The sequence below is a fragment of the Mirounga leonina genome, unplaced genomic scaffold (genome assembly GCF_011800145.1).
Source record: "Mirounga leonina isolate KUSES-001 unplaced genomic scaffold, KU_Mleo_1.0 Mir_125, whole genome shotgun sequence".
In the NCBI taxonomy this organism is placed as follows: domain Eukaryota; kingdom Metazoa; phylum Chordata; class Mammalia; order Carnivora; family Phocidae; genus Mirounga; species Mirounga leonina.
The window spans coordinates 37,062,488-37,084,521 of record NW_023270305.1 but is presented as its reverse complement, the minus strand read 5'-3'; positions in this window follow the sequence as shown (position 1 = coordinate 37,084,521).

The window sequence follows — 22,034 nt, the reverse complement described above, 5'->3', positions numbered from 1 at the left end:
GGTTTGCTGCATTTGGAGATATTCTTGAAAAATTATTCCCTCTCTCAACCCTCCATTTAGCATATAATAAAAGTGAAGTCAATTGACTAGGTTTCTTTCATCCATGAGTTATAATCTGAGACTATAATCATGACTATTAATGAGCCCCAGCTTCTAGGAAATGGTAGGGGAATTGAGAATGAACCTCAGAAATTTCTTATACTTAAGAATTATGAAAAGTGAGCCTGAGAATCAAAAGAGAAAGATTAATGGACCAAAGTAGAGTTTCCCCAAGTGTATTGTTGGGGACACTATGTCAATGAATTATCATATGCACATATACACATTCACAGCAGTATATACTATATTCCACATGGATATAATGATTCTTTATAATTCTGTGAGATTATATAATATAGAAAATTGTTTTAAATATATAGTGGCCTAAAAATGGTCACAAATTCTCTACAGATTCTCCCATCAAGAGTAGGACCCTGAATTTTGGCAGACCTTATAACTTGCTTTTGCCAATAAGATATAATGGAAATGATTTTGTGCAACATTTGAGCCAGAACCCACGAGATCTTTAGCTTCCCCTCTTGGGCCCTCTTGACACCAGGTGAAGAAGTTGGGATAGTCCCCCTGAAGGTGAGAGATGGTGTGGAGAGTGGCTCAGCTGCTAGCCAGCACCAACCACCAGACATGTGAATGAGATCACCCAACCTCAGTCAAGCTACAGATGACTGTACCACATTAGTGACAATAGACAAGACCTGCAGAAGAACTGCCTGGCTGATCCAGCCCTAATTATTGGCTCATTTTTATTGTGAGCAAATAAAAATTTATTGTTTAATGCCACTAAATTTTGGGGAAGTTTGTTACACAACAGTAGTAAGTCATGCAACTTAGTTTCAATCCTCATTTGGCAAACTGATTTGACCTTGAAATACTTATTTCATTAATCACCTAATTAACATGTTCGGGAACATACTTTTGGGAATAAGGAGATGGAAAATTTCATCCTTATGTCACTTAAATTTAATTAGCATCTTAAGGGATACTATTTAGGAAAGTAGAAGCCAACTAACTAGTTGGCTCCTTATTGAAGAAATGGTTCTCAGGAGATTGTCTTGTGATTCTGTTATGTTTGAACATAAGCCTAGTATCTGGAAGAACTATGCTAAAAGATTTTCTGTTTCCAGTGGAGAATCAAATACGGTCCTCATCATCAGTAACTTCATAGGTCTATCCATTCTTCCCTTTTGCAGGTAAAATCTCCAGATCTTCAAGTAAATATGATTTATCACTATTATAATTGGGGAGTTATATTTATCATTCCTTGGAAATACATGTTGAAATAAGATTTGCTTGCCTGTCTTTTGTAAATGTTCTCAAACCTCAATCCTATTTTATCTGTAAGAATTATAAGTGTCTCATCACTGAAATTAGATAAATATTGCAAGTAAATCACTAAAAGCTACAGGCAGCTATTAATGAGACTCTTCAATAAGCAACTCTCCTGAATTCTTTTAGCACTCTTCCCGGGACTAGTTTGTATTTCATTAAAATATGTTCTTCTACACATTGATATTCCCTGTCCTCTAGTTTCTTAGTCATTTTCCTTCACATCAAGAGCAAGGATATGTATCTCCTGGTCTGCCTCTTTTCTTCTTTCCTTATTTATTTTTTTTCTTTTCGACCAATAGGAGAGAATGTTTCCAAGTTAGGAGCATTTCCTTTCCTAAACAGTGATTTAGCATCCTTTTCCAAATCTAAATTCTAAGCTATTTCAAAGTCTTGCTCTAAAGTTTTAATCTTTTCCAAACATAAGGCAACTGTTTATTGTGACTTTAACATGTTAATGTTGCTGCAGCATGATTGACTGTAGATATCAACAAGGTATGTGTCCGTGTAAATCATTTGATTTGATGGGGCACTGAACAAAACCACATTCTCCAAAATGTCAACCCCACCACATGTAATTTCCATCATTATATACTCATTCATTCAAAACACAGGTTTTTGCGTTCTTTAAGCTTAATATAAAAATTCACTTAGGTCTGGAGGGGATTAAGCTGAAGATACATTTCATAGTCCTGTGAGAGCACAGGTTTATAGAAATAAGAGATGGGGAGAAGTTTACAGAATAGAGACAATCTCATACCTCATTCCCAGGGAAATTTTTTAAGCAATTCTATTCCCCTTCACCTCACCTAAGACAACACACTAAATGATCTCATGGCATAGTGGTAAACTAGTTCTGATAGGAGCCTTTGATGATGCCCAGTATGGAACTCTGGCCAAAATCACATTTTTCTACACATATTTTCTTTCCATCACTACAAAGCTTACGCTGTAAATATTCTAGGATCTTTATACTAAAAATTATAAAATATTTTCACTATGTTAGACAGCATGAGAAACTGGAAGGGAACTTGAGGGATATTAACTTGTAGTTTTAAAAATATTTTCAACTGCAGCTTGGTGTTTGGGGAAAATTAGAGTAAATCTTGGTACTAAATTTCTAAATAAGCTTAGGATTTGGATTTCATGCTAAAGACAGAAGTTCTTATCTCAGTCCAGACTATGAATAAAAACATCACCACAACTGGAAGCAAAGCCTTTGTCAGATTATAAATAAGGAAGTAAAAGGGAAATACAGTTTCTTCTTCAAAAGGTTGGAGCTTTGCGTAGTTGATTAAAGCAGTTAAAACAATATAAGAAAGGGTTGTAAAATGCCCTAGCACAAGTGCTAAGTGTTTAGTAGTGGACCGAATTAGCAAGTGGTTCAAAGAGTTTATTGGGACATACCTAAAGATTCACTGAAAATTTGTTTCCTAGAATTCTCTATTCTCTTTCCTCTCCCTATTGAAATGCTGTCTGTCTTTCAAAGTTCGGTTTGAGCTCCATCATCAGAATGAAGTCTTCTCTGAATACTCCAGCCCAGCTTAATGTCCCTCTCCCTTCAGCTGATACACTACACTTATTAAACACCAGTTTAGTGATTTCCACTCTGAATTGTTTCATAACTGTGGGTCTTATCTCTGAGAATGAAAGCTCCTTTTGGCAGGAACTGGATGTTGTATGTGTGCATGCATATTGAATTCTACCTACCAGACACATTGTGTTGTGAAGTGTGCCCTGACCAAGGCATCAAATAGATCAAAAAAATGAAAGAAAAGGAAAAAGAAAGAAAGACATCATTGACAGATCAAACAAATATTTGACTTTGGACCAGCCACTTAGGCTCTCAGCTTCAGTGCCTTTCTCCATAAATAGGAACAGAAGACCTGCTCTCTGCCCTCTTTAACATGTTGTGAGGACCAAATAAGGCATATTGCCTTTGATTTTGGTGTAAAAGCCATGAATGACATTGCTTAATGAGCTATAAATAAATCTATGATGTGAGGTTTTGCTAGCACGTTGGTACCCAGAAGTTACTGCCTGAAGTAACAATGGATGGATCTTATTGTTCCCTGGACCTATACAGTATGTATAAAGTATGCATTCATACTGAACAGGTTATACTGACCAATTAATAATATTAATATATGTAAGAGATTTAGGGGTGCCTGGGTGGTTTAGTCAGTTAAGCGGCTGACTCTTGATTTCGGCTCGGGTCATGATCTCAGGGTCCTGGGATCAAGCCCCATGCTGTGCTCCACACTCAGCAGGGATTCTGCTTGAGATTCTCTCTCTCCCTCTCCCTCTGCCCCTCCCCCTACTTCTCTCTCTCTCTCTCTAAAATAAATAAATAAAATCTTTAATATATATATGTATATATACTTATGTACCTTAGAGTTTTTATTAAGCCACAAGTCACTAATGGCACAATTAGTACAATTAGGCATATTACCCTGGGCAAGAGAATTAGACACCATTCTCTGAATAAGCTTCAGCCCTCACTCCTTTAAGGAATAGGAAGGCATACAGAGGCAGACTGGTACTTATGTTTAAGGAGCTCCATGCCATGAGAGAAGCACTCTCTTTACCAATTCTTCTCTAGACCCAGACTCACTTTCATCCTTTTGTTCTTTGATTTCTGCCTGCTTATGTTACCTACCAGCTGTGTGACCTTCAGTAATCTATATTATCTATCAAAAAGTCAGTTTCCTATTTCAAAGAATGATATTTAAGAAGCATATCATACGAATATAAAAATTATTTAGCTCATAAACGAGTGTATCAGTAAGATGGTAATGTTAGTTCCAAAAAGCATTTGAAGATTGGTTGTATATAGTCATTAAAAATAATGAGGTTAGTTAATAATAATGTATCAGTAGTAACTCAGCAACTATAACAAATGTACCACATTAATGTAAAATGTTAATAATTGGGGAAAGTGGGGTGGGGGAAGGCAGAGAATAAAGTTTAAATAAGAATGTAAAGTTAATTATAAAACTTGTTAATGTTCTATAGGACAATAAATTCATAGCCTCGGGGTTATTTATTCTAGCAAAAATTAAATCATTTGCATCTCTAGCAGACAAAAATCGTTAACATATAACTTTTCGATGAGGACTTTAATCATATAGTAACTAGCAAAGCTAAACACAGTTATATTCTCTAATAAATAAGTAATCTTGGGTAGCCTATTACATAGTGCCCCAGTATGATACTAGAAGGACGTGCCCATGTCTTTTGCATTATTTTTAAATTTTGGATAAGTTTTTCTTACTATTATTATTATTATAACTTTCCCTCTTGGCCTTTATATCTCCAGCATATTGTAGCTTCAATCATGAACTCTGACTCGGCTTTTTAGCTTTCTTCATATTTATGGATGCTCCCCAGCCTGGTGCTGAAATTGCCCTTACCTTGGTTTATGCTCTTGGCATTGGCATCCCAAGAACACTTCTCAGTTTCCAATTCCTTGCTGGCCTAGTGCCCAGCCTAAAGTGTGACTCAAGGTCCTGGAAAACTGCTAAGTCAATGCCTCAAAAGACAGACAAGAGACAGCAAGAGCCAAGAATTCAAAGAAATGTAAAGAGCATGATTCTAGTAAATTTACTTCCTGCCCTGTTTTCATAGTCACCTGTATTTTTCCTTGCTCAATCAAACTATCATGGACCAGGGACTCAAAGTATGAACCAAATGTAGCTGAACCTGAAAACAGTTGGTCAACCAACTTACTCAATTGTAAGCATGTAAAATTCTTAGGAAAAGTCTGTGGGAAAGACCAGAATAACATCAGACACTTAATAAAACATGAAATCATCATATAGACTAAAAGCATACTGAACTGCCTAAACAGAGAGAGAAAATATCTGCATTCTAGACTCTATCACACAGTTAACAAGTTAAAGGTATAGCTTTGAGTTCAAACAGAAGTTTATGTCCTGATTTTAACAATGATTACATACTAAGCTTGGAGAAGTTGCTTAACCTCTCCCAGTCTGTTTTCTCATAAGTAAAATGGGAACATAATAGTACCTAGCATTAAATATGCTAATGAAGTAAAGCCTTTGAGATATAATAAGCATTCAAATCATGTCAACATAATTTTGGTTAACAAGTTTGATCTTGAAAGGCTTTTCACCCTCTTTGAGCCTCAGACCTCTCATCTATTTAACAAAGATAATAATATTCTGTTGACTGCCACTCAAGGGTCATATTCAGGTCAAATGTCACATGTGCCCCATAAGATGTCAGTATAAATAAGGATTTGGGGATATTGTGGTGTCCTTACACATTCAAACTAGTAACTTAGAGTAGCATTTTATATCACATAAACATAAATATCTTTGGGACAGATTCATGTAAATATTACATTAATCTTAAAATGAAATGAGATATCAATGGGATTTTTACCAGTCAGCATCCTTTAAAGCTATGCCATCCCTCCTCTACTCCATCAATTTCCGTAAAGAGGATAGATTTGCTCTCTTTTACCTCCAGGATACCTATGTAGAAGAATTTGAGAGGCAATAGTTTTTTAAAAGCTACTGAGTACTTGTCAGATATAAAGTGTTCCTAGATGCAGTATCAGAAAGCAAAGAAGGAGATATGGCTAAATATCATGGGCAAAAATAAGCCAACTTTTTTCCACAATTGATGGGAGTTACAAATGGTAGCAATGTTGGAGGGAAGTGAAGGCCAAATTGTTATGGAAGTGCAGAGATTCAAGGAAATTTTGGGATAGGCTGTGAAAAGAAAATTCTTTTAAAAAGACAAAGGATTATTAAAAAAAAAAAAGAAAGAAAACAACCTTGATATTCTATGATAATGACTTGAGCCCCAAGTGTAATAGGGCTGGTGAGCTTTTAGGACAATTAACCATGAGGGTTTTAGTTTCTTTTTTTTTTTTTTTTCTTTTTTTCCTCAGACATGTGGCTAATACCATGATGGCTTGTGATACTATAGACATTGTTTTCCCGCCACATGCTGCAGGATCAAACATCGTATTCGTATGTGTCTCACTTTGGTGTCTCCACTAGAACCTAAGGTTTGCCTTGGGTGAAATCATCAATATCCTCCTTTACCAGTCAGCTCACACTCATCTAATTTTCTGTTAAATTTCCTAATGTGACATCCAGACTAATCATTCAGCAACAAATCACCCTGCTATCTATCTTAAATGGAGTAGGGTGCTTCCAGGGCAGAAATCCTCAAAGTACACAAACATCAAATAGCAAAACTCAGACTCACACTGAAAACATTTCAAGAAGCCTTAAGGATACTGCATTTGAGTATATATTCACTCCGTATATTGTTATTCCAGAGGCAATACCAAGTAAAATAAGATGTCCAAGGAGAATAGGAGATCAATTTAACTGATTTGAAAAGAAGCACTTTTGTTGTTGCTGTTGTTCTCCAAACTGCCCCAGTCCTTCCATCCATTACTTATGTGACATTATTTCCAGATCTCTCACAGTCCAAGTCATCCATACTCTTATAGACAATTCCAGGTTGCTGAAGTTTTTCTTAGAGAAAAAATACTTTGTTATGAAACTTTAACTAACTTATTATGAATTTTACTATATTAACCATCCAGGAAAAGGCCAGTCAATATCAAATGTAACTAGGAAATTTAAGATGTTATGATATTAAGTCCATACATCTTTCACCTTATGATTATCTGATTAACTAAAGCCAAACCCTCCACTGTTACAACTTCTGAGAGGAAAAAAAAATAGAAATTGGCATTAGAGGGGGGTTTAAAGTCTAAAGATCAGAGGCCACAGATTTAAGAACAGGATAAACCATAATTGGGAAAATTCATCTTAGGTGATCTTTCATTTCTCCTTTTCCCTACCTATTGTGAGAAGCTCTTTTCCCCTTATAGAAATTGATGTTCATGAAAGTTTAAAGTTATTGGTAATATGTATTTCACCTTCATTCCTGAATGATATTTCCTCTGCATATCTAATTCTGGATTAATGGTTCTTTCCTTTCAGCACTACAAAAATATTGTTTCACTGTCTTCGGGCCTTCATGTTATTTGATAAGAAATTTACAGTAATCAGAATTGTTCTTCCCCTACAGATAATGTGTCATTTTTGTTTGCCTGCTTTCAAGGTTTTTCTTTTCTCTTTAGTTTTGGTTTTTAAATACTGATTATAACATTTCTGAGCATAGTTTTCTTTAATTTTCACCTATTTGGAGTTCACTGAGCTTCTTGAATTTGTAAATTTGTGTCTTTCATCCAATTTGAGCAATCTTCAGCTATTATTTCATCAAAAAAATTTCTGCACCCATTTCTTTCCCTTCTCCCTCTGGAACTCCAGTTGCCTGATTACTAGACCTTTTGTTATTGTTTTATAGGTCTCTGAGTCTGTTCATTTTTACTCAGCCTTTTTTCTCTGTTTTTCAGGGTGCATAATTTATATTGATCTACAGGTTAACTTATTTTTATTTCCATTCTCTATTGAGCTAATCAGATGAATTTTTAAAATTTCTATTATATTTTTCAGTTTTAAAATTCTTATTTAGTTCTTTTTGTAGTTTTAATTTATCTGCTGAAAACTGTCTTTCTATTCACTTTAAGTGTGTTTATCTTCCCCTTACTGAGCATATTTGTAATAGGCACTTCAAAGTTTTTGTGTGGTGATTCTAATACATGGCTCATTACAGAGTTGACATCTAATAAATGTTTGTTCCTTGAAATTAAGTCATATTTTCCTGTTATTTCAGTATGCCAAATGATTTTGGATTACATTTTGGTAATTTTAAATATAATGTTATATAGATTGTAAGTCCCGCTAAAATCTTCCAAAGAATGCTTTTTGTTTTTGTTTTTTTATTTTTTGTGTTGTTGTTGTTTTATTTTAGGTTCAAACAGCAAGTTATACCTCATCCTTTAGGGGCAGTCGTTCTAATCTCAGTTCAGTTTTTAAATTCTTTGCTCTGTTGTCTTGATCTTACCACTTATATTCCATTCAGGGCCCAATCTGAAACTTGGATGGTACTTAAATCTTAGAGACTGTGCAATGCTAATTTTGGACTGTCTTGTGCATATATACTTAGGTGGTGAGCCCAGGACCTGTACAGGTTCATGTACAGAATTAGTTGTTCTTTTTTTTTTCAACCTTACTCCTTATTAGAATTCTCCCAATATTCTCTGGCCTGCAGATATCCATCTACCCAGTTCTTTTGACCAGACAGAGTTTCACTCAGAGCTTTAGCTTCCCAGGCTGCCACTTCCATGAAGCTTTACAACTGGGTCCTGTCTATAGTGTAGAGCTAGGAGGAAAAAAGGAGGAAAAAAAATAATCATGTTTCTTTCCAACTCTTCAGACTATAGGAGTCCTTTTGCCTAGTTCATCTGAACAGAAAGGTAGGATTTCTATCAGAGTTTTTGTTTCCATACCGATCCATGACTGGGGCTTTATATTAAGTTCAAGCCCAAAGAGATAATACAATGGAAAACTCACCAAAAACAGGTCACTTCCCCAGGTTTGGGCTCTGATGTACAATCTCCCTGTTCTATCTCTTCTTTAGTGTACTCAGGTAATTGTTTTCCTTTTCTATAGAATTTTAGTTGTAATCCGCAAGGGAAGTGCACTTATGGCCTAAGTCAAGCTTTGTCAGAACTGGAGACCAGTAGTATTCCAAAAGCAAATTTTATGATAATATTTTAATAAATCAGTCATCTCTCTGCCTGTGAATTGTTGAGAATTAAATGGAGATCTTTATCTAAAAACCTTTGTGATTGATCATTAGAGGAGGAGAAAGAGGAGGAGGAGAAAATTCATTTGATTCATGGAATTCCAGCCATCTGTGTTAATTCATGCCTAACTAAAGATTGGTATCTTCCATCTCTGGAATGACAATTTGATGGAAATGGGGATAAATGGGATGCAATCAGGATCTAAGAGTCATTACCCAGGCTCTGAGGCATTAAGAGGACACTAAATAGAATAGCTATGAATGAGAGATTATATATAATCTTATTCTAGGACCATGGGCCAGGAAGAGGACTCTGGGAATGAGGTTGGGTACAAAGCCCACAGGACTCCAGTCTTGATAAGTTAAACAGTGAAGCTTCTGCTTTCCTGTGTCTGGGGTTACATGAGTTCTATATCTCCATTCAGTTGGTGGAATTACTTTTTTTTCAACATGAGTTCTATTCAAGGAGTTACTATCCCTGTTAAAGCAATGGTTCTAAACCAGGGGAAATTGTGCTCTCTGGGCACATTTGGCAATGTCTAGACACAACTGGCATAATGGGAGAGGGGAGAGTGCCATTCACATGTAGTGGGTAGAGGTCAGGAATGCAGCTAAACACTTATAATGCACTGGACAGTACTCCACAAAAATCTTATCTGTCCCAAAATGTCAATAATGTCCAGACTGAGAAAGCATTTGGTAGAGTGAGAAGCATTTAGTGTGTCTCATCTCCACAGACGTATCTGGCAAAGCACCAACAAAATAAAATGGGATGTGACTTTCTGGAAAAGACAAAACTATGGAGACAATAAAAAGATCAGTGATTGCCTGAGGTTGGCAGGGGAGAGATGAATAGGCAGAGCACAGAGGATTTTTAGGGCAGTGAAAATACTCTGTATGATATTATAATGATGGATGTATGTCATTATGCACTTGTCCAAACACACAGAATGCACAACACCAAGAGTGAATCCTAAGATAAACCATGGACTTTGAATGGTTATGATGATTCAGTGTAGGTTCATCCTTGATAAAAAAAAAAAAAAGTACTATTCTGGTGAGTTATGTTGATAATATGAGAGGCTATGCATGCGTGAGAGCAGGAGGTATATGGGAAATCTCTATAGTTTGCTCTCAATTTTATTGTAAACCTAAAACTGCTCTAAAAAACAGTCTTAAAACAAAAACAAAAAACAAAGTAGGAAGCACATAACTTAGAGTAAAGAGCTCAAATAAAAAGAGGTAAGGGCATCATTCCCAGGAATTTGAAGCTGGAAGCCAGAACTTCACAGAATATATTGGAAAGAAATAAAGTTACGGTTTATAGTAATGAAGGTGGCAAGTAAAGTGAACTTGAACACGTGTAAAGGATAATTATAATTTTCTGCAAGAAACAAAGACACTGTGATACAAAAATGACATCCCATAACAAATAAGTATGAAACAAGTACCACATGGGGCAGAAAAATCTGCATAATTTAACAATGCAAGACGAGGACACAAGAACAGCCAGATCAATGTTAATTCTTTATGAGAAGAGAACTAAGAGTAAATGCGAAGTTTATTGTACATATATTATGTGTACATTCCCATAGACTTCCACAATTAGTACTATGGAAGATTAAAAATAGTTGCAAATTCTTGGACTTTCCTTCCATTAAAAAGTGGGCTCCATGTTACTTCCACTTGAAATGTGGAGGGCTTTGTGATTGCTTGACCAACGGAATATAATTTCTGGGCCCAGGCCTTAAGAGATTGGAAGAGATCTACTTCCTATATCTTGGAACACACCTTTTGAGATCCCAGAACAGCCATAAGCAAATTCTAATTTACCCTGAGATGGCCACACTGAAAAAGCCACATTTAGGTACTCTGGTCAATAGCCTCAGATGAGCCCGATCTTCCACTCCTCCACACCAATGTGGCAGATGTGAATGAAGCCATCTTGGATCCTTCAGACCAAACCATCTGTCAGTTGGTACCATGGAGGCAGCTCTGTAGACACTACGTGGAAAGAGTTGCCCAGCTGAGCTCTGCCTAAATTCCTGATCTACAAAATTTTGAGATATATTAAAATATTTGTTGTCTTAAGCCATTAGGTTTTGAGGTATCTGTTATGTAACAAGAGATAAACAGAGAAATCTTTTTGTTATGTTTATGAAATAGCACATTAAGGAACTCCTCTCTAGGTATTGATATAGATAAATATGAAAATTGAGTGAACTGTATCTGACCATGAGAAATCCTTGTACTGAGAAAGAAAACAGCAGGTAAACATTCCACTTTATAGATTGTTTATTTTAATTGAAGTGAGCTATAGATTACAGAATTATAACGTGGCTTTTTTATACAGAATTATAGCGTGACAATGGGAATAGTTTTAACCTAGGGAAAAAGACTGAAAAACAGAATTAAGTTCCCACCAAGTATGGGAAACACTGCCAGCTTAAATCAATTTAGGGTTAGAATTCTTCGTCTCATATGCAGATGAATTGGGAAAATTATTAATTGCAAAGATATTCTTTATTATTGTTTTTTGTTTCCACCTATAAACTTCGCTAGAGCTTGATTTATCTTTGATTTTGACCAAAAATGACAAAAGAAGCAAACAAAACCTGTCTTTTCATACTTTCCAGTGCTTGTGACTTGTTCAAAGAAGGCAGTGTTTTTCTAGCTTGTGCGATGGGGAAATTGATTGTATTCCAGAAAGTCAAGAGAGAGAGAACCAGTGCCAGAGCATGGGAGGTGAAGGACTGGGGCAGCCAGAGAGCTAGAGCTGTGAAGTCACTGGGGATAATAGCTCTTTCTGCTTTGGCCTGTCCCTCGCGATAACCCCATACCTGTAACATATCCTAAGTTTATCCACTAAAAATGTTACAGAACAAGTTTATTCTCTCTTCCTCCCATGAGGTATTCAGAATTATAATCTCCTTGAGTTTTCTCTCTCTAGGTAAAACATTCTCAGTCCTTGAATTATTCTTTATGTCCCATAATATTCCTATTATCACTTCAGTTTTCAAGTGTGAGGCTCAAACTGAACCTGCCACTACACAACAGAACATTATCAGTCTCCACTTTCTTGGCCACAATACATCATTTAATGCAGTGTAAGATGGGCTTTTTATTTAATACACACACTCTTAACCAATGATAAAGGAAAGTTACACTTTGCCTTTCGCTCTTGGTTATATTTTTCCCCATCAGATATGCAGAAATCTGAAAAGATATCTGAGAAAGTAAGGACTTCGTTCTGAGGAGTGTTTTGGAGGCCATTGTGGGGGAAAATGCACCATAGTCAAGAATCCTAGACACTCACTTTTGAGAAATAGATCTAATACTTAAGCAGGAAAGTAGTCCTCTTGACACTTCTGCTCCATGATTTTCATGTGAGTCAAAAGATGTAAAAGGAATGAACAAAAATAGAATTAGCATTCACAGCTGGCTTAAGTAGCCATGTCTAGTAACAAGCAAGTTTTTGTTTAACATAGGCTTAATTCTGTAGAAAAAGAAGTGGAAGAGTGAATAGGTCAGGTTTAGTGGCATGTGTTCTTTATAAACTCAAGCAAATCAGCATCCAGACAGAATGAGAACCTCTTGCCTTCATGGAGTGCGCAGATGGTAGTAAAATGATATCTTATTTCTCCTGCTAAATTTAGATGTTAAGCAGAGGGGGGAAAAGAAAATCACATTTATTCTTCATATATATATTATATAGAGAGAATATATATATTACATATAATATTATATATTATAATAATATAAATGCAGTAAGAAATTCTGTTGCCACTACTTTCCCTCCTAGGCCAAAGACAGAATAAACATTTTTAAATGAAACTCTAAGCTAGCCTGGCTAAGAGTGGATGATTTGCAATTATTTAAAAGGCCCCAAAGGGTTTTTAAGCAGCAGGAAAGCACAGAAGGCCAGTTCCTTCCTCATGTGTGTGAGGTACATTAACTGTTGATGTCTACTAGCAATACAAAAAAATTGTATATTCTACCATCATGAATGAATATGCTCATACACTTAGGGATTTACTTGCATAATTGTCTTCACGAAATCTTACTTCATCTACAGGCTATCATGTTCTAAAAACCTGATACTCTAATATCGCTAAAAAAAATTAAGAATGAAGGTGTTTCCCTTTCTCAGTAGCCTTTATTATAATGTTTGTAGCCAAGGAGACCCTAGGTCTCCATTAAATGAATCCATCAGTGGATTGACAGCAGGAACATTAACACAGGCAAACTTATGAATGGTCTTACTGATCATATGGAACGATTATAACTTACATGTGGGAAAGTTTTAAGATCGATCATTTGGCAAATATATTAAAACTAAAAGCTTTAAGTGGCTGTTGAGGCTTTCAGTGTAATCAAGTGTATATAGTGAGGCTACTATGTCCCGAAATATTATATGAGATATATTCATAAAATATTGTAGACTCTTCTGAATATTCTCAAATACAGCAAGTCTTTGGAAGTAGCCAAAAGCCTCTGAAGCATATTTGAGTAAATACAATGGTTATCAACCCAAGTTGTGATGCTTGGGGGAAAAAAACCTAGGGTACAGACACTGAAGAGCATTTTTCTATGTGACTATAACAGTTCAAAAGAGAAATGTTCAAAATACTTCAAAAATGGTAACATCATTTGAATGTGGCCTGCTTTGATGGACTCACAATTTACATGGATACATTCTGAATTTTCCAAAAATTGTAATTGTTTTTGTGCAGTTTCTTAATATATTCCAGGCTCACAATTTCTAAAGCCCAAGTTACACATGTCTATTTCAAAAAAGAAAAGCTGTTTGCCAGATGGCACAGACCTTAGGGACCAACAGTGCATTAGCCATACATTGAAGAAAATAGTCTCTATGCTCAATGAATAAATCATTGTATTACAGTGGTGGTGGCAGGTTATGGATATCTGTATCATGCTTTTGTGTGGTACAGTTGTTTCCACTTTGTTACTTGTAACATTACTTTGTTTTGTTCCTTTAAATAACAAATGTCATAAGGTCTGTATCCTCTAACTTTTCAAGTTCATTCATTCAAGTCAATGAATTTGTATAGAGCACGTGCTATCTGCCAGAGATATAGCAGTGAACTATTTAGACAAGGTCTTGCCCTCAAGAATATTAAATATTAGTGATGGGATTCAGGCAATAGGCAAATGAACACAGCAACCGGATGTCATGAAAAGTACAATAGAAGAAATAAACATATGTCATTAAAGAGAATAATGCTAGATGCTAACCACTCATAGTTCTGTGTATAATTGGGCATGGGCATGAATGTAGAATTCCTACACCTTGCTCTGTAGATATCATCCTACAGGCAATTTGTTCTCAGCAACAGTATCAAAGGGAAGTTGTGGGGATTTCTTGTACTTTGTCTTGAAGACTCAGGATATATTACTAAAAGCTCATTAATTTCCTTTAATACATTTCAGTAACTGTTAATAACATTTTCTAACTTCTGATTGGCATTCTTTGAATGAATCTACTTTATCCATGTATTTATCTAAACTCTATCTGAATCCATTTTTCTTTCTGTTTTGTAGCAGATTCTGTAATCTATGAAAAACAGGTGACCTCAAGTCCTCCAGCCTCTTGAGAACATGATTTTCTTTAATATTTAAAGGAAATAAATGGACACAGTCCCCGAATAACTGACCTACTCAGGAAACTGAGTTTCCTCCTAGTTAGTCTCCTAATTCCTAAGGGGCCCTATGTGTCCTGGCTGTTTGTGCACTCATACTCTGAGCTCCAGCCACTCATGTCTTCTCCAGCTCCTGGTGTCTCTTCATGCACTTCTCTTCATCTTTGTACCATGTCTCCAAAGGGTTCCTAGGAATTATTGCTCTGTTTTCCCCAAAATAAAGTACTATTTTTATTCCTAAAGGAAGTACTAATCCAAAGCTGATACTATTTATGATTAATAAATCATTGCTGGACAGTTCAGAGGAAAATTAAATGAAAATGAAATTACATAGTAGCATAGTTGCATGTCTGACATCATTAGTCCTAAATTCCATCAGCCTCACTTTATCACTTTTGTAAGACCCTGTTTTGCTAAGGCTCCCTTCCTCAAAACTTACGAAAACTCCTTAATACCTTTGCTTCTTATTAGACTTAAGTTTTTCCTTAAGGCAGGTCTTCTTGGTCTGCCCTCAGAATTCCAAGGGCATTTCCTATTAGGTCAGTCACTATTTTATTATGCAGAGCAGTTTAGCTCCCTTTATGTTTCTTGACCAGAAAGATTAATATTTTCCTCAGTAAAAGAGTAATTACCTTCCTGATGTGAATTCTATAGCTTCCTTAGAATATGAAAATGGAAGAAGTTGTTTTCATTATTTTAGATAGAAATGCTTTCTTTCTACTACATGCCCTGTAATGCTTCTTTGCTCTAGACACCTCTGCTCCAGACACTTCTGTGGTCTTTTTTTCTAGTGTTTCAGACTGGGAACAAAGATGAAAATACAGGAGATGAGCAGAAAGTAAATTGGAATATCTGGCAATCCCTGGGAACACATGCTGGATATCCTGCTTGTCAGAGGGAAAAAGACAATAAAAGATCAAGGTCAGATCAAGTAAATTCTGCCCTGGGGCCACGGATCAGAAAGCATAGGTAGAAATGGTAGGTACATTCAAAAAACAATCTATGATAAGAGAGCAACATGCAGAAAATGGGTCAAACCTTGGGCAAATGGGGTTTAAAGGACCTGTGGAAAGCAAATCTCAGCATGATATACAACTGGTATCCCCCTACACATCACAGCCATGTGCTCATCACATCATGAGCAGTACTGAAACAAACTATACCTGATCGACCTGTCCACAAGTGGGATAGTAAATAACTACACTTCTCCAGGGACTATCAGCATATCCAAGAATCTCCAATAAACACAATACTGACTTTTGAGTGTGTTGGGACAAATGTAATCTCCAAACCTACTAGTTAGTGGAGAGTGAGTAAATAAGAGAGCCAGCCTCTCTCATGGATCTCAGGGAGGAATAGGGCTTGTTGCAGAAGGCAACCCATTAAATAGCTGGGGAGGGGCTTGGGCTGGGCAAGAGTCAGCTTTGGTAAACACAATTCCCCCGGACTTTCCTTCCAGCCTGAAGAGCCTAATTGTCCCAGGCTTTTTTTCATTCAATTGACTCTAGGGTCTCCTTGTTTACTATTCCTATCCACAATAGACTATCGGCCCATTCTTCAAATTGACTCTTGTAAGACTTCAAAGAATGCTTCATCCTCTCTAGAATCAAAGTTTTTTGTTTTGTTTTGTTTTTAGTGGATATTTGGTTTTGGACCTTTTAGGCAAAGAACAATGTAGGCTCATGGACATTTTTAATCTATTAATTTGTTGAAGAGCCTGATTTCTCCACTTTTTTGATCTGCGAACAATGCTCTAAACCTCAGTTCCCTTATCTGTAAAATTGGGATAGCAACAGTATCTAACTTAGAAGCCTCTTATTGAAAACAAATAATATAATATGTTTAAACTTAGAGCCAGCTCAGTGCTGATATGTAGTCAATTGAGTTTGTAGTCAATAAATATTAGCTATCATGAGCATCATCACCATCATCATCAATATACTGTATCACTTTTACAAAGTTTATTTAATTTAAACTAGACATTCTTGGTCTTTCTCAGTGAATTCCTAGAGATCATAATTCACTCTGCAATGACACAAGGACTTCAAATTAATCAGAATAATAAAATATTTGCTATGGATGAAACTATCCTTGTAAAACTCAAGGATATTAGGAAACTATGAAGGTAGATTTTGTGTAGTAGGTAATATGCAGATTTAAATTGAACAAGATTCTTCAAGTAAAACTCAAGGGCAAATGTGGTTTTATCCCAGAGGAGGACCTAAAAAAATAATTAAATGATAATCCAATAATAAAACTGGACCAGTAAAAAGAAAATTGAGTATATGAAGTTCAATAAAGGTGACAGTAAAATGAACATCTTACAACCATGTCTGTGTGCCTTAAGATTATACCTAATGTCTATTTAAAAGCCAAGTCATCTTTTTTTCTAAAACATACTATTTAATATACTTAGGAGTGTTATTATTTACTAAAAACTTTACACAATTTTCCCTGTTTTCCACAACAACAAATACAAGAAGAGAAAAATATAATTTTTCAACAAAGGAAATACAAGTAGAGGGAGATCAGGTGACATATGCAGGGTCACAGAGCTTGAGAAAGGTAAAAATCTCAAGCTCCAAGGCTGGGACATTATTAGCCCATGTCTTACTCCTATAAGTTATTGTCTTTGCCTCTCTGAGTGATGATGATTTAAACTACACCAAAAGGGCTATAATTCAGGGAGGTTGTCCAAATGTTCTTGCTTCAAAAGCCCAGGGGACAAAGGAGAAATAATTTTTCTGAAATTGAGATACATCACACATCAGGGCTTCAGATCATTGTCCAATCATTTACTAGCTCTCATTTTTCTAGAGTTGGTAATTTTAGTTGGAAAAATCCAGGACATTCTGTCATAAGGGAAAATTTGTTATTATACCTAAAAGAGAGCAGGCAAAAATGGTTAATGGTTGAGTATAGAACAGCACCTTCAAAAACCAAACAAAAACTGTTCAACAACCAATCAAAGCAACACCACCACCTACAATTTAACTATTAGAAGTTCACTTAGTTAGGTTTTTAATATTTGTGGTCATACTGAGTACCAACTATATGCCAAATGCTCTCCTAGCCCTTTTGCATATATTACTTCCCTTAGCCCTCACATTTCTCTGAAGAAAATATTTTTATTTGTGGTTTTTTTTTTTTAAGATTTTTTTTATTTATTTGACAGAGAGAGACACAGCGAGAGAGGGAACACAAGCAGGGGGAGTGGGAGAGGGGGAAGCAGGCTTCCCGCAGAACAGGGAGCCCGATGCGGGGCTCAATCCCAGGACTCTGGAATCATGACCTGAGCCAAAGGCAGGTGCTTAATGACTGAGCCACCCAGGTGCCCCTATTTCCGTTTTATAGATGGAGAAAATGAGGCTTGGAGAGGTTATTTGGTTTGCCCAAGGTCACAAAATCCCCTAAAATTGTCTTGCTGGTGGAAAGGTATTATTTTTTTCTTAGCTAATTTCTTAATTATTCCCACATTACTTCCCAAGGTTCAAAGAAAGACAAGCATATTTCAGGCAGGGAAGGTATAAAGATATCATTACATATTAACTCCATTATACTGTATATGATATTTTATACATGACTCTGATGTATTAAAATGGTAAATTAACATAGTCATTCTGCCTTATTATATTTTTATCATTTCTGTGGAGGTTTCTATGTTTGTACCACTGTGGAAAGGAAGCCAAGCATTGCCGGAAGACTGAAATTTTTCCTAGTACTAATGGCCAAGGACACAACATATCCTCAGACAGGACATTAGAATTAGGAGGAGAGCCTCATGCAGGTAGGAGAATGGACTGAGCCTCTTTGGGGCTGGACTTTGAAGTCTGGATGATGTGGCATACACTTCCTCATGGTGGGCTAAAAGTTATACCCGCCACTTCATCCTAACACTGAAGAGTTGCAGAGGAGAAAGAAACATGGAAAATCATGTGTTGGCTCTTAAACTTCTGCTCTGACACAGCGCACACTGCTTCTGCCCATTTTCACTGAACAAATAAGTCAGATAGTCACTCCTACATTCTATAAACAAGGAAAGCATAATCCTCCTGCAGAGAGGGACAGAAAGGAAACATGGAATACAGAGCCAACTGAAATACAATCTGTAGTGCACTCTGGCTACTAAATACTCTGTTCCCCTCCTACATGAAGAACACACCTCTCTCCCTAAGGAGACAACCTGAAAATCCCATTCAGTCACCACTTCTTGCTGAAATACAGGGTGTCCAGGTGGGGCACAACTTTCTCACCATAGACCTAAGTGTTGCTTCTCTTGTGAACAAAACAATATTATCTTTCCTCATATACTCAATATGCAGTTGTGGAACAGAAAGAGAATAACTGCGATAACACCTCCCATAGGAAAAGGTGAAAAATATAATGCATGTCGAAGTAACTGGCCCACAGCAAGCTTAAAATTGCCCTGGGAAGATATTATGAGGGAGCCTTGATCTAAAGATGAGGAATGTTCTTGATTAGATCCTGAATCCATATTTTAACATTTTTATTTTTGTTAACAACAGGCCCTAAATTCTCATACAAATTTCTCTATTAGTCCCATAGGATATTTTTTGCTCTGGTAATAAATACATAGTTTCAGACTCTCTAAAAATGGCTCATGGCACTGGATATGAAATGGGATGCCAAGTGGAATATTTGGCAAATAGGACTGTGATCAACCACAACTAAAATATAGCACACGTTGTTACTAATGACAATTTAATGGCTGAGAACAGCAGTTCAATGACGTTAACTACCTCATTCAAGGTTAGACAAATCTGCCTGACCAAAATCTATGTCCATTCCCCTACATAATGCTTCAACTACACGGAGAAATATCAGTAGTTAAAAAAAAAAAAGAAGTTTCCGGGAGTCCTCTAGAGAGTCCTCATTCCTTTTTTTTTTTTTTCTAGTTTTTGGTGATGTGTTGTTTGAATGCTTTGGCCTTACCTGAGTTGTACCTTCATGGAACTTCCATTTTCTTCCCTTACTTCGTTTTGTGTCAGAGCATTAAAGAAAGTACCACATCCTCCCCAGTGGGAGGGGATTAGAAGCGCCAATCAGTAAGAGTTCACAAGGGTAAGGCTGGGAAGGTTTCAGACTCAAAGAACAGCTACTTCTCCCCACCCATACGTTCCCATGTTAGTGACAACTCTGGAGATCTGCGGGTTTATTTTCACTTAGGATGGCGGTGGTGTTGCCAGGAAGGCATCAAAGAGAAACTGATCCTCTGTCACAGTTTTATCAGGGGCCAGCTCTGATACTCACTCAAAGGTTTTTTTGCACTTTCATCTACTCTCTTTTGAACAATCTTCAACAGAAAATTGTATCACTAGTTAAGTAGGCCTCTAGCCAGACCTAATTGGTCTATGGGAAACAATTGGCAAAGTTGGATGAAGACAACCTGGACTGTTCCTGTTTGTCAGCAAGGTTGTTTTCAAACAGTAACTAGAGTAAATGCTTCAAGCTGCAGCTTACAGGGAAGCTGATGCCAGCTTATGGCATGAGGGAAATGGAGCCAGCTTTCACAAGATCGTTGCAATGGCTGGATTCCATCTCCCAGTTCACAGCTCACTCTCCTTAGCACCAGCCTGATGTTTTCATAGGACTTTACACTTGCTTCTCACTTCCATAGTATTTTCAAATCTAGAAACACTCTCAAATCATTGTTTCCATTTGAAAAAGAAATGTGTCCTTAGTAAACCTAAATACTTCTGTTTACATTCAGAAGAACAGGGACAAGTCATGAACAAACTACCCCTGAGTCCCACATGGAGGGTTCTTTCATGAGAGTAGAGTCAAGATTTTAGCCACAGCAGACCAGCTCTCAGATAAAACGTGCAGGACTGCCTGTGAGGTTACTCCTGCTGGACACCCTTGTATCTAATAGAGCAAATTAGTTGGATGCTATTGTTTGCTGCTTTGCTTGTTTTGAAACTATTTACAGCCTCCAAGCCTAGGTTAAAAAGTCTCTCCTATGATGATGTTCGAGCCCAATGAAAGAAATTTTGTATTTTTATAGCCTGTTTCATTCCTTCATGCTGGAAAATTATCTGCCAAAGATGAGTTTACTCAGAAGGAAAAAATCTCTTGTCCTGAGAAGAGAAAACTTACAGTATTATTGGGGAAACAAGATAACCATCAAAAGGAAAACAGAACTGTAAGAAGAAACAGAATGTGAATGTTTTAACCCCGTGAACCTGACTTCCATGGGTAACTACAAATTCAGCAGGGACATGGAGTCCAGCAAATCTGCTGGAGAAGCTGAACAGCAGAGAAGGTGGGATATTGGAGGCAGGCCATGGCTTTTGTCTGGGTGGCACAGATAACTCTGTTCTAGCCTCTCCCAAGTGAGCTGAGAACACACTCACTGATGTGCAGTTCTTGATATATGTGCTTGAGCAGGACACTTTCTAGATAGTGAACTGAACTAAGCTGGGGGAGGTGATGAAGGGATACCAGAAAGCCTAGATCAGCAGTGCCCTAACTTTTATGTGCATCAGAACCAACAGCTTTGTTTGTGAAACAAGGAGGATCCCTGAAAACAAAAAGTTTCTCTTCAGTCAGCCTGGGGTGGCACCAGGATTGTGCATTTTTAACAAGTATCACAAGTCATTCTGAAGTAAACAGTCTAGCCTCCAGATGGATTAATACTGATTTTGGATATTAAAGGTGATGATACTTTCCACCTGCTTTAAAACCAAAAGTGTAGAATTTGTAGGCAAGGTAGGGAAACCAGAGCAGATCATGGAATAGGAGGAGGGCAGAAAATATAACTTAAAGTTCAAAGCAGGTGGTTGGAGATTTGGAGGCAATCGTAAGACAGTAAGTTGATCAGATGAGCAGGCTTTCCTGTTAAAGCACGTTGGTGTTGCTAGGGTCTCTTACGTTAAATGTGTTGGGGAGGCTGATTGTATTGAAAACAGGGATTCAAAATGTGGCCACATTGAGATCACTTGGAGACTTTAAAAACACTGAGTCCTGTTTGCAGAGGTTCTGATTTAATTGACTGGAGTTATGTCCTTGGCAGCAAGATTTTCAGATGATTTCAATGTGTATCAAGCTCTGGTTTAGAGGATCAGCAAGATTATGGGCACCTTCAGTACATAATCTTGGCTAGCACTCCTCAAATGTTCATGTGCATACAACTCAGCTGGGGATATTAACAAGCAGATTCTGATTCAGCCAGCCCTGAATGGGCCTGAGATTCTTCATTTCTCACAGCTCCCAGGTCACAGCCAGTCTGTTGGCCCATGCACAACACATTGAGTAGCAAGGATAGGG